We start from the raw sequence: 12,517 nt of genomic DNA on the forward strand, positions 1-12,517 counted from the left end.
GTGGGGCCTTGGTGTATATTGCTGAGTGAGGCCTGAGCCTCTCCCTCACCTGTTAGCTTTTTCCAGGCACCCACAAAACAGCGGAAGATCTGGGCATAGACCTCTTGTGGGAAACCTGTTTGGTTCTGGGCATGGGCGCCTCTCCCCAACAGCATGTCAGCATTCCACCCGCCACGTCTCCCCGCCGCATTCCTTGCGGCCTGCTCTTCAGCTAACTCCTCAAACCATGCTTTCCAATCTATGAATCGGCCTGACGGCAAGCAAGCACGGGCTAGCTGAAAAATATCTGCGGGTGTATGATTTAGAGCAGAGAGGTTCTCGATCATGTTCAAGGTATAAGGGGCATTGGGGCCATACTGATGGACGGCCTGCCTCAATTCCCTCAATAGTTTGTAATCATATGATTCGTGCCGATTGCCACCTTGGGGATTGATAATAACCGGGTACATTTCTGAGACTGGCTGCGGCTCAAGTGGCTGGTAGCCACCCAGCATGCCAAAAGGTCTAAATGTTGTGAAAGGGTTCCATCTCCAGAAATGTCTCCCACCACTACCTAATGGCAAAGGGTCCTGAGGGCCTGTATACTCGGGCGGGGGGTACGGCAAAGGTTGCCCCTCCCCTGACCGACCCATCGGGGTTTCCGGGTCTGGCAGCAAAGGATAATTACATTTACTGGGCATGGCCACTAGAGGGAGCTCTCGGCGAGGTCCTTTGGTGGGACCGCCCAAGGCGTCAGTTGGGAGCTGGGGTGTCCCTGGGGGTGCAGCGGTAGACATTGGTGGGGCGGAAGGCCGCACGGGTGTGGCGGGAGGCTCCTCCCACTCAATTAGCGGGGATGCTTCCGCCTTCTCGTCAGTATCGCTATCTGACTCTGAGTCAGAGTCACTGGACTCCGGCGGTTTGCCCTTACAGGAGCCGTCCGCTGACGAAACTGACTGGGTTTCTTGGAGCGCGCACCGTGCTTCTTGCAAGACAGAGGACGGGCTTAGGCCGGTAGCCGATTCTAGTTCAAGGACCGCACGGACGGTCTCCCATATGGGTACTAGAATCGGGTCCATACACACGCCCGTCTGGCGCGCTCGGTCTATGTCGCGACCGAGCTTCATCCAAGAGGGTAGGCTAAGGCTGCCGGTGCAGGCAAACCAAGGGGCAAAAGTATCAACATCATCAAGAAAACGCTGAAGGGAGCTTTTCCTGACCGAGATACCCCGTTGTTTCAAAAGGTTCTTTAAGGGAGCTAAGAGAGGTGAACTTCCGGACTGCCCCATGATTGCAGTCGGCACTATACTTCAGTCACTCGGAGAGCTCTTCCGAGTCCCCCGGGGTCACCTGAAAACCCACGGGCCCTAACTATCATGTAATAAGACGCACTCACCTTCTCGCGTTGATCAGGCGCGGGAAGTCCGCCGTAAGCTCGACGCGCAGCGCTGCTCTCCTCACAGAGGGACCGTCGAGAGCGAGGCAGGAGGAGGAGCTTCCCCGTACGGGCCACCACTTGTCCGGCGCTGCCCCGCTCGGTCCCCGGTTCCCGGCCGGCGAGGGGAAACAGGGAAGGAGAGAGAGAGATGCAGACTGCGCGAACTAACCTGGTCATGAATCACGACTCGAACCACACGGCAGTTGTGAAAGCAAGCCCTTTACTACAGCTAGATGAACATTCTGTGTTACTGGTTCCCACACGGGGCACGGCGCCTCGTGGGAGAGCAGCCTCGATGTGGCCGTCAGGCACGGCTCCTTGTGGGCTGTCTCACCCTACCCCGTCCGGGTAAGACCTTTTATACACAATTAACAACCAATAAGCTTCTAGGCTAGTATCGCGTATACAGGATTTCGATTGGTAGGAGCGGGTGGCGGATACATGCGTCACTATGCGGAAACAGGATGCAGGCGCCATCTTGGCTCACTCGATGGGCGGGGGTAACTCTAGAGCAGGCTGCAGCGCATACGCTAGGCCCGATTCGGGAGGCGGCTTTCCACAGCCATCCCCAGCCAAGCTGCCTTGCACAGCCCAGGGGCCATAAAACCCTGCATACGTGTTGCAAGAATGAGTCTATAGCCAAATATGATTCCTAAATATAAAATCCAGGTGCAGGTACAATTTCTTCCTACACTACAGGTGCCATCTCTTTATACTTGCCCAGTTATGTGATAATGACAACCAGTGTGTGGACAAGTGCAATCAGTTCAGGGTCATGAAGGGCTGAGCATGGCTGTCCGGCCAGGGCCTAGAACTCAGGTGAGACAGAAATCCTGAAAGATACTAACATTACTTTATAGTTTATGAAAAGCTTTTGTGTATGATACATCATTTGATGACAAGTTATTGCCCAGAACCAGCCGAGTAAAAAGTTAAATGAAGAAAGTCTCTGAATAATGAAAATGTATCTTAAAAAGTTCAGTCACCAAGGCTTAAACCCTTTCCTTTTAAATGTTCAGATGCTTGTTCACAATCAGTGTACTCTTAGTTTACAAATAGATTTAACAAACTTGGATCTGACTTGCCAATCACTAAAAGAGGTAATGAGAAAGAAAAGTGATTTCCAGAGATGGACATAATGACAACAGTGAGAAGTGACAGTTGGGCAGAGAGAGAAGATTCAGATAAACACACGGTCATCTGGGACTAATGAAGAGGCAGGCAGCCCCATGTACCTAAACTGATTTTGGGGTCATCATTGTGTTATTATAGGACTGTATAATGGTAGATATTGATATAAAGTCATTAAGACCCCAAGTCAAAAAGGGGTTAAATTGTGCCTTTCTTTATACACTGTTTAATAATGTTCAGAAGAGTCTGACCTATCATAGAGAGTTCCCATTTAAAGTCTTAAAAATAATCATTGCCTGAAGACACTAATTCTGAGCTATACAGAAGAGTCAGCTATCCACTCATTTCCAAAGTGGCTCCAGATAATCAAAATTTTACAGTATATGGTTTTATTTTTTGCTTATTTGTTGAATAGAGTTTTATGTTCTGTGTCCTTTATGTTAATAGCCAATATAGGAAATTGTCTCAATTTTTCTCTCTTTCTTTGTATAAGCCCACTATACAAAGACCTTGACTGACTTGGAGTGGCTAGACTTTTTTTCTCCCTCCTCCAGATAATGAAACTACAATATCTTGGCTATTTTTAACATCCATTGAGAAGCTAGCAGCAATTCTCCGATCTTTGTCTAAAATAATTCAAGACTTACCATAGAAGCAATGGGTTTTTGTATGTCGGTTAGAATTCCTGTAGCTTGGCCATACTTAGATGACTGACAAATCATTTTTTCACTGAGGAAAATCAAAGCTTCCCAGTACTCTTAATAAGAGAAGTCAAATATTGAGAGAACTCTTCACAATAGAAATAAAGAGCTGTGTATGAATACATAATATTGTAGATAACCTCAAAATACATGGCTGGTTATAGCAGACCTTCAGCAAATTCTGTTTTTAAAATCCAAGGTATAGGAGTTGGGGGGTGGAGGAGATTTACCCATTCATTCTTTTCCACTCCAGAAAAGGTATCAAGAAAGGAAAGAAACACTAACGAGCACCCACTGTGTGCCTAGTGCCCGGATTTATGTGAATTTCTATAACATTTTCATGAGAAAAATATGAATATCCCAATTTTATCATGAGAAAATAGAGGTTAAGAGAGGGACATATAAAATACACATTGGATTTTGAAGACTTGGTTAAAAAATATAAATATCTCAATTTTTATATTGATTACATGTAGAGATAACACTTTGGAAATTTAGGGCAAATAAAATACATTATTAAATTTTTTTTTAAAGAGTAGAGAGGTGGCCTAATGTGGCCAAGTCTCACAGCCATCAGATGGAGGGACCCATCCCTCAGTGACAAGGGGCAGGGGCTCTGCAGGCTGGGACCAGGGAGGAGCATCTGGTCACCTCCCCTGTAGGCGTGTATAGATGGCCTTTTTTTTTTTTTTCCTAATGACTAGAGAAGGAATTTTAATGAAGGCATGAGGGGCCAAACACACACGGAAGCGAACCACTGCTAAGATTCCTGGGTGGGTACCATGACTGTAATTATCCAGCTTTTCCTGAGTATACTGTGAAGTGGGAAAGCAGTGGGACCCTCTGGGAGCCACTGAGAGTGTGACAGAGCAGCAGAGCCTGTCTTGGAGATCAGTCAATACAATTTTAGGGTTAACTGGAAGGTGGTGAAGACCCAGTGAGGGGCCTTTTTTCTGGGGGTCCTTGATCAGCTGATTAGCTTTCTTTTTGGAAGATCCTTGTTTGATTAGGTTTTTATGTAATTGTTTATCCACAAATATGAATAATGCCTGAGTAAACAGTATTTAATCAAATTTGTCCACTAGTAGAAAATAAAAAGGATTATTATTAAGGATTTGTGAGTCCCAGGAACTCTCTTCACTAACATGAAACTTTCCCAGGAACCGTAACACCTTCCTCTCACTGTTCTATTTGGGTAAAGAGGAAATGATGTCTGATGATTTTTTTTCTTTTTGTAGAGCAAGCCTCAAGATCAAGGGCTTGACTTATTAAGTAAGGGGTTCTGAATTTCACATAACCTATATTCTGTCCAGGGTAAACAGTGTCTCACATTATCTTCATTTAGTTGTACAATCATCATCACTCTCAATTTTAAACAATTATCATAACATAAAGCATTCTAAAGCTCTTATCAGTCCCTAATTATTCATCCCTAGTATTAGCATAGTAGTGGTAAGGTATTTCTTTAACTATAGTCTATAATATGTATTGGGTAGTTTTTCCATATACCACTCTGTTGTTAATTCTTTGTACCAGTGTCATACCTTAGAAGTAGATCATGCAACTTTCTTGATGATTTTTTACATAAGCTGGTTGATAAACAATTTCGCAAGTTCAAATTTCTCATGCTATATACTCAGGTGTGCAAAATATAGGGTGTTCTTTGTTTTAGTTAAGCTGACCTAAGTTTCTATCTTGAGCCCGATGTTTCTTGATGGCAGAAATGACTTCATCTGGTCAATTCCGATTTTCCCCAGTCAGTTCATTTTCCTGGTTATTTTGGCTTGAAACTCTGTCAAGTCAGAACTTGCTCTGCTCTCACCTAAGGTCTGGGAAGTTTATGAAAGGTTGCAGCACGGAGGGAGTCAGCTGCCCCATTCATGGGTCTGAACACGTGCTGGCATCTGCTAGTCCACCCTGTCCCTACTTCAGTGCCCCTCAGTCCTCTGCCACTCACCCTCATGCTTTCACCAGTTGGGGATGCTTGAGAAAACACTGCTGCCCCTGTGCTCCATGGACAGTCTGCAGGGGGTCTGTGGAAGCCCACCTTAGGCCCACCTCCCCAAGTATTTGCATTCATTTCCTGGGGCTGCCAGAAAAAATGACCACAAGCTGGGTGGGTTAAAACAACAGAAATTTATTCTGGAGGCGAGAAGTCTGAAATCAAGGTATCAGCAGGGCCATGCTCCCTCTGAAGGCTCTTGGGAAGAATCTGTTCCTCGCCTTTTCCAGCTTCCTTGGTTTGTGGAAGCATCAATCCTATTCCTGATCCTGTCTGCATGGCCTCTTCTCTATGTGTGTGTGTCTGTGTCTCTTTTTCTGTTTTTATAAGGACATCAACCACTGGATTTATGGCCCACCCTAATCTGGTATGACTTCATCTTACCTTGGTAACATCTGCAAAGACCCTATTTCCAAATAAGGCCACATTCTGAGGTTCTGAGAGATGAATTTGCGGAAGACTCTAGTCAACCCACGTTGTCATCCTTATTCTCTTATACCACAACAGAGCAGGAAACACTGTGGGTACTTGCTACCACTCAGTGCCCCAAGGGATATCCATGGTATGAAATCCCCCATCCAATCTGGGGCTTTCATGGGCACCCTGCCTTTCAGACTGACTTGAGGCAGTAGAGTACAGAACCTCCTCCTGCCTGTCCACAAAAGGAATCGATGTTTAAGGAAGGGCTGAAACAATTGGCTCTTATACCCTTATTATCATGCATTTTCCCCACATCTGTTGCTTATGGCAGAAACGCTTGCTTTTAATACTCCAGAGCTGGGCATTGAAACATCAAAGCCCTTTCTGACAACCTGTAATATCTGCTGTTAATTCAAAAGTATATTTTGAACCTTGAACACTAAAACGTCATGTTCTTATTCTAAATCGTTCTGCTGTGGGCTTCTGTCCTTGAAGATGTAAGCCCAGACTGCCTGGAAATAAGACCCTCTCTGATCCCGGGAAGAGATGAGCAGGATCACCCCATACGTGACCCGGCAGAGGATGTTGTACCTGAATCCAATTTTCATTGGCTTGAAACTCTGTGGCAGCTGAGACCTCCAGGTTCTGGTTTCCCCAGCACCCCTTAACAGCTGGCACCCAAGCTCAGACTCTTTGGCTCCAAGGGGTCTGTATGTAGTATTCTCACATTTGACTTATAAAAAGGGAGACCAACAGAGTGGGGGTGGGGATAGGGGTGGCACCCTTCTGCTGGCCCCAGCCCAAGCATGTTGGCTCTTGAATGCTAAGAGAACACAAGACCGTATCCACCTGGGACATTTCTGGGCTCCAGCTAGTACCAAGTGATGCCACAGGTGTCCCCAAGAACCTCTTTGTGCCAGTTTGAATGTATTATGTCCCCCAGGAAAAGCCATATTCTTTGATGCTGTCTTGTGGGGCAGACATTTTAGTGCTGAATAGACTGGAATCCTTTGAGTGTTTCCATGGAGATGTGCCCCACCCAACTGTGGGTAATGACTCTGATTGGATAATTTCCATGGAGGTGTTACTCCATCCATTCAGGGTGGGTCTAAATTAAATCACTGGAGCCATACAGTGCAGCTGAGAGTGACATTTTGAAGAGGAGCTAGAGCCAAAAGGGAAACTTTCAAGAAAGCTCTGTAACTGAGAGAGGAGCTTCAGCTTACATTTTGGAGATGGACTTTGAAAGCAGACTTTTGCTCCAGAGAAGCTAAGAGGACAAATGCCCCAAGAGCAACTAAGAGTCACATTTTTGAGGAGCTGAAGCATAGAGAGGAACATCCTGGGAGAAAGCCATTTTGAAACCACAACTTGAAACAGAGGCCAGCCACATGCCTTCCCAGCTAATAGAGGTTTTCCGGACACCATTGGCCATCCTCCACTGAAGGTACCTGATTGTTGATGCATTACCTTGGACACTTCATGGCCTTAAGACTGTAACTGTGTAACCAAAAAAACCCCCTTTTATAAAAGCCAGTCCATTTCTGGTGTTTTGCATTCTGGCAGCGTTAGCAAACTAGAACATTTTTCCATCAATATTGTAACCTTACAGTCATTGCTCCATGATTATAAGAAGACCGTTTTAACCTGTGAGCTTATGGACCAGAGCTGGTAGCCAAAATTGAGCTGTAATTCAGACTGAGGTGCTTCAAAGTCTTTGAAGGCAGCTCTTCAAGGGACCTAGATTCCATATCATGCAGAACTGCTGGCTACCTATCTGTGTATGCACTCTCCCTCTGTCCTTATAATAGAGGCCCTACTTTTTTTTTTAATTCAGTTTTATTGAAATATATTCACATACCATACAATCATCCATGGTGTACAATCTACTGTTCACAGCACCATGATACAGTTATGCATTCATCACCACAATCTATTTCCAAACATTTTCCTTACATCAGAAAGAATCAGAATAAAAAATAAAAGTAAGAAAGAACACCCGAATCATCCCCCCCATCCCAGCCTACCTTTCATCTAGTTTTTGTCCCCATTTTTCTACTCATCCATCCATATACTAGATAAAGGGAGTGTGATCCACAAGGTTCTCACAGTCACACTGTCACACCTTGTAATCTACATTGTTATACAGTCATCTTCAGGATTCCAGACTGCTGGGTTGGAGTTTGACACCTTCAGGTATTCACTTCTAGTTACTCCAACACATTAAAACCCAAGAGGTGTTATCCATATAGTGCATAAGAATGTCCACCAGAGTGACCTCTCATCTCCATTTGAAATCTCTCAGCCACTGAAACTTCATTTCATTTCATTTTGCATCCCCCTTTTGGTCAAGAAGATATTCTCAATCCTATGATGCCGGGTTCAGATTTTTCCCTGGGAGTCATATACTGCGTTGCCAGGGAGATTTACACCCCTGGGAGTCACATCCCATATAGGGGGAGGGCAGTGGGTTACCTGCTGAGATGGCTTAGTTAGAGAGGAGGCCCTGCTTTTTAAATGGGCACAAAACCATCAGGAATAAAGACTATATTTCCTTACCTTCCTTGTAACCAGGTGTAGCTGAGGAATTGAGTTCTGGTCAATGAGATATTAGCTCAAAAGTTGTGTGGCAATTTCAGTAAAACCTCCTTGAAAGGTTCAATAAAACCTCCTTGAACATACCCATTGCCCCTTCTGCATCATCCCTTTTTCCTGCTACGTGAAACACTGATGCAATAGCTTTTGGACCATGAAGAAGCTAGTCAGACCCTAGGAACAGAGGGGAAATTTGACTTTATTAGCAGCCATTTATGTACTAGACTGCCAACCTCCAGACTTCTTAAGTGAAAGAATAAAACCTCATGTGTTGAAGTCACTGCTCATTTGAATTGTCTGTCTTGTGCTGCCCAACCAATTTCTGATGTATCTAAATTACAACTAGGTCCAGTTCTGCCTGGGCTTGGGGTAAGGTTGGTAGAGGAGGGTGTCACAGAGCAATCTGAAGCTATCTCTTACCAGTAGCTATTCTTGTAAGTTGTTGAACTCAGCAGCAACGTAAAGTATCGGGCTGAGGGCAGAAAGGTTTTTATTTTACTGTCAGAATATGTGTTTGATGGAGACTTCTTCCTTTACTCTACCTTATAGCAGTCAGAGAAATGGATTTGATATAAAGGGTCTATTTTGCTTCAAGATGTCAAGTGCCCCTTTCCCGTGACTTGTGGGGATTTGCTGTGGTTGCCATAGAGACCAAGTGAATCCAAGTTGAACCAGGATAGCCAGGCCTTTTAATTCAAAGAGACATATTTTGAAGAGGAAGCTAATATGTAAGAGAGTAAGATGACTCATCCTTCACTAGTACAGTGAAGCATGCTGAAGGCTTCCTTCAGAATCTTAATGGATGTTATCACAAGAAAGCCTGTATTCTTGAGTGAATCATGAAATGATTAAGTACTTTTTCTCCCACCCACCTAGCATCTGTCCTTAAAGAATTCTCTTTTTCCAGCATTTTAGACAGAAAAATCAAGTCATCAGCTCACCTTCTTTACTGATCCAAATAAATATGTTTTCTAGCCTTTTTCTTCTCTCCCACATGCTTGAGAGTTGCTCTCTGAACCAGCAGGTTGTGATGGAAATAGCGCTTAGGTTTGGAGTTAGCAGACACGGAGCCTATTCTTGGCTCTGCTCTTAATTAGCTGCATGGCTTCGGAAAGGATTGCTTTGCGCCTTGGTTTCTTGATCTGCAACAGTAGGGGAATTGTGAGATGAACCTCTAGGATTCCTTCCAAATCTGGGAACTTCAGAACCTCAGATTCCTCCTGAATTTTAAATTTTCCTCCCAACCGTGTATGTCTCAGGCTTCTCAAGCTCTATGTTCCCCAACTGTGGTGTGAGCGGTATAATAGGCACCAATACGTGTTTATTTGACAAATACATGAATGAATGAATGAATCTAGCTTCTAGATTGCACTAACTCAATGTTATAGTTTTGTTTTGTTTTCTTTCTTTTTCATTCATCAGTTAGGCTCAGAAATTGATTGTCACATCTGGAATCCGTATGTAATTGAAGCAAATTTGAACCAAGACCAAGGAGCCACTCCTAGTTTCTTGTCAACTTTCCCCAGCCATTCTTTGTGCCTCCCTTGTGGACATTTTTGTCAGTCCCAGGAACCAAGAAGTGCCTCTTCCTGACATACGATTACTTGAATGAAAAATAGTGCTAAGTCTGGCCTCCAGTAACACCCAAATGGAGCTCAAAGGTTTAAAAATCTTCTGCAGGTCCTTTTCAAAGCCCATTTCTTCCCCTGTTGCAGACAGTGAATCACTTATCTTAGCCAAAGGTCAAAAGAAAACTAAGGAATCTAAACTCCTTCACAGCAGTTTCTGGAGAATTTCGGAGAGGAAGAGAAGCTGCACTGCAGAGGGAAAAGAAGCAGACAACGGAGGCCAGAGGTCACTGGGGTTAAATTCTGGGTCCTTGGCCAAATATTCTGGGGACTCTCACTCTCCACACTACACCCCCTCAATCCAGAAATAATCTTTTCATGCCCTCTGACAGAGACTCCAAGACAAACCAAAACTGCCTTGAAGAAAAAGTGTGCTTTTCTCCTGAGGCCCTCTCCTTATACCGAATTGCTTTCTTAACTAAGTTAACCTGGAGGTGGCAAGTGACAGATTTATCCCAACTTTGCCTGTTTCCAGAGCCGGAAGTCTTTGCTTTCCTGTTTACCAGGTGATTCCAGAGCTGGCTGAGCCCATCCTGGGGGCACCTGGGCTTAGCTCTCATTCTCCATGTTTAGGAAGATTTCCAGAAGTCGCTAGGTGCCAGAGATGTTGTGTGGTGGTGATCAGTTTACAAAGAAAATTTTAACCCAAGAATTTCTCTGATTTCTGATAGCTGTTTTGTGACCTCGTTAACATATTCATTTTTTAAAATTGTGGTCTTGACTGTATAACACGTTTTCAAAACTATATAAAACAGCATTCTCAGAGAAGTCTCACTCTGAGAGGATTCCAGTCCTCTCCCACTTCTATAAGAGATAACCAGTTCCTGGTTTATCCTTCCAGTATTTCCTTCTGCAAAAGAACCAGAACATACATACATGCATACGTATATATTTATATTTATATTCCTATTTCCCCTGGTTTCAAACACAAATATAGCATACAGCATCACTGTTTTCTACCTTTTTTCACTTAACAGTATATCCTGGGGAGCAGTCTGTGTCTATAGAACTCTTCCTCATAATTTTTACATTGCTGCCAAGTACTCCATTATGTGGATATATTCTAGTTTATTTAACCAGTCCCTCATGATGAACATTTGTGTTATTTCCACCCCTAACACAAATAATTCTGCAGTGAATGGCTCTGTGCAAATTAGTTTTATATTGGTGGCAAGGTGTGCTTTGGGGAAGATTCCTAGACGTGACATTTCTGGTCAAAGGATAAACACTTATGTAATTTTTTAGATAATTTTTTAGATACAGGTTATACCATTTTGCATGCCCACCTGCAAAATGTAAAGTGGTAGATACTCCACAGCACAGCCAAAAGAGTGTGTAATTCAACTTTTGGATTTTTCACCAATCTGTGAGGTGAGAAATATCTCAGTATAATTTTAATTTTAATTTCTTTCATTATAAGTGGGGTTGAACATTTTTTTTTCATATGTTTAAGGGTCATTTCCTTCCTTTTCCTATGAATTGTCTGTTCATGCCTTTTGCTCATATTTCTATCAGTTTTGTTGTTGTTGATTTTCTTGAAGGGTGTTTTAAATATCAGGGAGTTTAGTCTTTATTGATCTAAGTTGCAAAGATTTCTCCCAGTCGGTCACTTCTCTTTTAACTTTGCTTGAGGCATATTTTGTCACACAAAGATTTTATTTATATGTGGACAGGTTTATTGATCTTTTCCTTTATTTCTTCTGAATATTAAGTCACAGAAAACTTTTCCAGCTGCCAGTTTGGAAATTCACCCGTTTTCTCAGAAAAGTGAATGGTGCCATCTTTTTCCATTCAGATCTCTAATCCGTTTGGAGTTGTCCTGGATTCTGCGTGAGTAATGGATTCAGTGACATATTTTTCCAAATGGCGTTTCAGTTCTCCCACCACCTGTTATTAAGAAGTACAATTTTCCTCAGTTATTTGAGTTGCCACTTTTTTCATATCCTACTTGTGTTCTTGTGTCTACTTCTGGACTTTCTGTTTTGTTCCGTTTGCTTTTTTATTCATTCTTATTACATTCTTAATGTGAGGACAATAATTCCCTAAGTGTGTAGGTGAAATACTTTCCTTTACTGATTTTTCTCCATGTTTTTCTCTTTCTCTCCACTCAGCTTTATTTTTATTGAATGCAGATTTTATACATTTGGCAAGCAACAAGGACCCACCACATTCCAAATACTATACTGGGGTTGGGGGGCGGGGTATGGTTGGGAAGCAGAGATTCTTAGAGAAGCTTAGTGCCCAGTGGGAGAGACACCCTGAGTCTCTCTTAGGCTCGTCTCTGCATAGTGATTATAGGACCTCCCCCAAGAGTCTCCCTGATTATTTCTGGAAGCCCTGATGGTTTGCCTCAAGTGTGTTGAGGTTGTTTATCCATCAGAGATTTTTAACTAGGACACATGAGCCTGCAGATGGCCAGGATATTTCTCCTGTTAAGTCCTTTTAATTGACACCCTGACAATAAGATCTCTTTCTCTCAGGGCTGGTTTTGCAACTTGCCTTCTGGGTTCAAGTTGCCACAGTATCCAGTCACATCATCTGATATGGTAGCAGAAGTTATTCTTATTCCAAGTTACAGCTAACTTCCTTCAAATATCCTCTTTCTTACAAATTGAATTGTATA

This window comes from Choloepus didactylus, chromosome 7 (assembly GCF_015220235.1).
Source record: "Choloepus didactylus isolate mChoDid1 chromosome 7, mChoDid1.pri, whole genome shotgun sequence".
In the NCBI taxonomy this organism is placed as follows: domain Eukaryota; kingdom Metazoa; phylum Chordata; class Mammalia; order Pilosa; family Megalonychidae; genus Choloepus; species Choloepus didactylus.